A 5549-nucleotide genomic window follows, 5' to 3' on the forward strand; every position below is an offset into this window, starting at 1 on the left:
TAACAGATAATAGAGAATTGAGGCACAGTATATAGAAACAAGTATGTCAGGTAAGATAGACAACTCAGAGTAATCGACATGAATCTATGTAAGTGATCATGCAGCCAAATAAACAGTGACTAAGTGAAGCATGCTAAATAGTGTAAGTATGGAATGCATTCAATGTGGAAAACACATGTATTGGGCATAAATAAGGTAACATGGAACACAAAAGATGGTGTGTGAGGTGCAAATGCCAATCTGTGATGTTCGATCGATCAGAAAAATATGAGATCGATCTCTTTCTGATCGATCAGGACTAAGTGAGATCGATCTTTCTCTGATCGATCAGAGAAAACTTCGATCGATCGAACTGCTGTGAGAAATTTGAAAAGTCATAGATCTGTGACGTGGATGACACGGGGGCACCCAAGCAAGCTTGTGGGTCCCTCAACACATCAACAACTCAACAATGGTCACTTATCTTGGCATGTGACCCCCAAAATCTAATTCAGAATCAAAAAGATATGAAAATATATATACATATATATGCATGCTCAAAATCATCAAAAATAGCAAAAAATCCAACATGGAATCTTAGATCTAACATGAAAACATGGTTATCACTCAAGATTAAGCTCAGAATCTAAAAGAAAATTCAAACTTCCCCAATCGGGGAGAGAAGTGGAGACAAAGGAGAGATGACGAGATCTGAGACGAGGAGTGAAGTTTCGAGGCTTTGGAAGCTCGCCGGAGACATGCCGGAGGTTGGGAAGAAGGTGAATAGTGGCTGGAAAGAGCTAGGGTCTGAGATCAATGGTCAAATTGATCAAAATGACCGTTGGCTTCTATTTTTAAAAACGATCTCTGACATGTTCGATCGATCTGGAAATATTTCCGATCGATCGAACATAGATCGATCTTGAAGGAACGCAGATCGATCTAGGCCTCAAAACAATACAGTATTTTTGAATTTATTTATTTATTTTTAGCCTAAGAATAAAATAAAAGCAAAAATAAAAATCAAATAAAAATCTTTTTGAAAATTTTGAAAACATTTTTAAAATAAAAATACAAAATAAAGGAAAAATATTTTATGGATTTTGAAAAATTTCTTAAAACTAAAAATATTTTTGGAATTTTTGAGAATAAAATAAAAATTCAAAATATTTTTGTATTTTTGTTATATCAAAATTCAAAAGGGTCGTCAAAGTCAAAGTCAACAAAGAAACACAGATCGATCAATCCAAGATCGATCTGGAATAGACTTCGATCGATCGAATAGGTAAAAACCTGCAGACAAGTTCGAACGATGCACAGAGAGTCCTTTTTCATGGATTTCAGAAAATTTTCCAAGTATGGAATGAAGATCGATCTGAGGAAAATCTCGATCGATCTTGGAACACTCAGATCGATCTGAACTGAAGTTTGCTCGATACAGAGAGAGCTGATTTATGCAGGGAATTCTCGCTCGATGGAACAGAGAGATGATTGGATGCAGGGATGAATGTTCGATCGATCAAACCTCTTTTGAGATCGATCGAACAAGTGAAAAATGCCTATTTTCAGAAGGGAAGTGCATGCATTCTCAATCACAGTTCCTAGCCATGTGTATAAACCCAAAATATATCTAGATAACGCAATAAATAAAAGATAAAATAGAAATGGGGGAGGAATAGGGTTGTAAACCCTACGAAACGCACTAGTCTTTAACGTCTCTAGCAAGACTTGGGCCCTTTTAGCCTGGATCAAATATCTTATTATGCATCCCCTCCTTGACGGGGTGAATGGATTTTTGAATCCCACCCAACAAATGGTTCTCTAGAGAACTTGTTGGATTTGATTCAAAAGACATTGATGGTCCTTGGTCTATGTGATGAACGCTGAAAAGTGCGTATTTAAACCCCTTAAGCTTAGGTATTCTAGGACCTTTATCTATCTTATTTTTCTGTTTTGTATTGATTTCGTGTTATTTCCATTTTCAGGTACTTATCCCCAAAATAAGCTAACTCAGCCAAATAAGAGCATATTTGAAGTAATTCTGGGATGAATCAAAGAAAGTAGCAAAATAGAGCAAAAGGAAGCAAATAGTGGAATTTCAACAACTTCGATTGATCTCAAGAAAAGTTTGATCGATCCAACTTTCATCGATCTCAGCACTTCAAGATAGATCTGAGCCATGTTTGTCCCTGTTCAAAGATCTCAAAAGTTTGATCGATCCAACTTCCTTCTCTGATCGATCGAACATTCTTGTCCTTATCCAAATGATTGATCTTATCCAGTTGTACCACTCTACCAACCACTTTTGTCCTTTTCCTAAAAATATCTTCAAAATATCTCAGATTTGTTTTTATCCAAAAAGGCGCCGCCATTGAGGATCGATCCAACTTCAGTTCGATAGATCTCAGCCATGTTCGATCGATCCAAGTCCAAGGTTCGATTGACCGAACTTCCTTCAGCGCGAAAAAGTTAAATTTCCAGCTCACAAAAGTTGTCCTTTATCCAATCATTGGAGAATATTTGCTGTATGACCCCAGCTCATTTTGGGTGTCTTCTGACCTACCTATATAAGGATAAGGATTACTTTTTGTAAGGAGAGGATCATATTGTATTATCTCATATCATATCATACTTAGAAAACTCTTAGTGAGGAAGCAAAGAGGAGGAGGAGGCTAGAGACACCATTGGAGACTCTTCATTAACCAAGGAGCAAATTTCTTCCATGGAGCTTGCCCTTGAGGGTTGGAGGACATCATCTATGAGTGGCTAGACATCCTATTGGGGCTAGAGTTAGCCCTAAGCATGCTTTCTACTTTTTGATTTATGTATTTTTGAGGTAATTTGTATTGTAATTCATGCCTTGACACTTTTATATATATATATCTTGTTTATTCAATGATTTATGTGGTTTAATGCTTCCAATTGATCATTTCATTCTATCCATATATCTATGTATGCTAGAATAGATGTTCATGTGTTTGTCTTTATTTCTTATGTTATTGATGCATGTCTATGTGTGTTGATGCTATAGATCTAGAGATTGTCAAGACATAGTGCTTAATGTCATGTTCTTGTGGTTTATTTGATGGTTTATACTCATTCCTTGATGGATTGTGCCTCTCCCTTAGTTTAATTAGTTTAATTTCATGTCATTAGCTTTTGTAGTGTAGTTAAATGGGAGGACAATCCATGCTTGTTGTTGATATTCCATACTTATGAAAAGCAAGTAACATGTATCTCTAACCTTGTGATGTGTTTGGATTGTGAGCTTAAAGAAAGGGTTAATGGCTTAATTTGATATGTTGTGCTATCCACCATGTTGTTTAGACAATATATGCTTAATTTGTCATCCATGCTTGTTGAAACAACCACACACACACTCCTTGTTGCAATACATGTTCTTCCCCTCATTAATCATTCATTAAAGGTGTAGAGAAGCTATGCTTAGTGGTGATCTCTAAACCCCAAGATCTCTCTCTCTTTTATTCTCTCTATTGCATTATTGCTTACTTTAGTTTAATTTGTGTCTAGTTTAATTCAACCAACCAACCACTATTTTGATCACTCGACCTACTAACCCTAATTTTGATCCCTCAACCTAGTATGACACTCAATCCCTTGGGACGATCCCTACTCACCCTAGCTATATTTTTAGTGAAAGGTAGTAGTGGCTATTTATAAATGTAAAACTTGGCCACATTTGCATATAAACTTTGGGTTCGGAGTGCGACAGCCACCAAGTTTTTGGTGCCGTTGCCGGGGATTGATTGATTGGCAACGTCGTATTTGTGGAATCAATTAGGAATTAGTACTCTTTGGATCGTGTCTTTACTTTATTTTCAATTTTTGTTACTTATTGTGTTTGTTCTTGATTGACAAGGAGCATTGAGTTAAGAAGCAAGCAGATGAGCATTTAAGCAAAGGAGCTAAGCAAGCAAGGAAAAATGCTAAAAATCTAAAAACTGCTAAGCTAAGCTATATATTTGGAGTTGAAGTGCTAGAGGACCTTTGTGAGCTTTTCTTTACTCATCCCTTAGTTAAATCGTCGGCCCGCGTGGAGGCTTGTATTTCAATTCTTAGATAAATCGTGAGCCCGTGTGGAGGCAATTTACTTTTCTTGCATATTATTGTTAAAGCATAGGAGTATGAACATTGTATATGGAGAAAGTTTGTTGATTATTGATTTGTTATGAAGGTGAAGTGTTTATTTTTATTGCTTGTTGTGTTGCATTGTGCATGCATGGTCATAGATCATTGAGACCCACTCTTGTCCCTTTAAATTTTTATCTTGAATCCATTATTCGAAACCCTAGGGGAAGAGGTAGTTCTAGTCAATCCATTTCATCAATGGACGGACACAATGAGGACCATGTGGAGGACCTTGGTCACATAGACCAATAAGGTATCCTCCACCCAAATGTGCATTATGATAACATGCAAGTACCATTAGGCATGCCAAGGTCATATGTTCATCCACCACAACAACAAGGCCAAGTTCCATTGGGAATGCCAAGGCCAATCTATGCTCCACCATCTCCCATCATTCAAGGCAACCAAGGTGCCCATGTTGCACCTCCAATTGCTAATCCTCCCCTTGCTTTAAGAGATCACTATGTGCCTAATGAATATAATGCACCCACATGCATTCAATTGCCACCATTTAGACCACATCACTATGAGATTAAGCCACAAAACATTCAAATGCTTCCTAATTATCATGGACTTCCAAGTGAAAAGCCTTACAAGCATTTGGATGAGTTTCTTGAAGGATGTTCCACCGTAAAATATACGGACATGCCGGAAGAGGTTTTAAGGCTTAAACTTTTTCCATTCACCCTTAAAGACAAGGCAAAATATTGGTTTAATAATCTTAGGCCTTTTTTAATAATTTCTTGGGCGGAAATACAACAAGAGTTCTTGAAGAAGTACTATCTGGTTTCTAAGACCAATGCCATGAGAACCTCAATTCGAGAATTGTCACATGGGGATGGAGAAACATTTCATGAGGCATGGGAACGCTTTAATGAATTGCTTAGGAAGTGTCCACATCATGACATGCCAAATGGCAATTAGTTCAATATTTCTTTGAGAGCTTATCGGACAATTAAAAAGGTATGGTTGATGCTTCCATGGGTGGCTCTTACATTGATAGGCATGAGGATGACGTGTGGCGTCTTTATGAGAGCATGAGTGAAAATTCTTTGCATCGTACTTTATCTTCGAAGAATGGTAGAAATTCTAGTGGTAGGAAGAGTGTTGGCTTATATCAAGTCGAACACTCCAATGAAATTGCCGCCGAGATGAAATCATTAGCTTAAAGGTTTAATCAATTTTTGATCAACCAAAATTCGGCGAATCAAGTATCTTCCTTCCCTAACCATTCTCATCATGCATCCAATGAGACATTTATGACTTGTTCAAGTGTTTTACATTCTACTTCCAATTGTCCCCATGGACATGTGCAAAGTGAGCATTATGAACAAGCAAATGCTATTTTTACTAATCAAGGGAACAATCCTTATGGAAATCATTACAATCCTAGTTGGAGGAATCACCCAAATTTCTCTTGG

At 37.1% G+C, this 5549-nt stretch overlaps 1 pseudogene; it reads right to left on the reverse strand.

Annotated features, from left to right (window-relative positions):
• Nucleotides 1-4937: 4937 nt before the first annotated feature.
• On the reverse strand, nt 4938-5036 carry LOC132302045 (small nucleolar RNA R71; annotated as a pseudogene).
• Nucleotides 5037-5549: the final 513 nt, after the last annotated feature.

This window comes from Cornus florida, unplaced genomic scaffold (assembly GCF_030987335.1).
Source record: "Cornus florida cultivar Cherokee Brave unplaced genomic scaffold, ASM3098733v1 CherokeeBrave_3.0.0_Hap2_Chr03, whole genome shotgun sequence".
Classification (NCBI taxonomy): Eukaryota; Viridiplantae; Streptophyta; class Magnoliopsida; order Cornales; family Cornaceae; genus Cornus; species Cornus florida.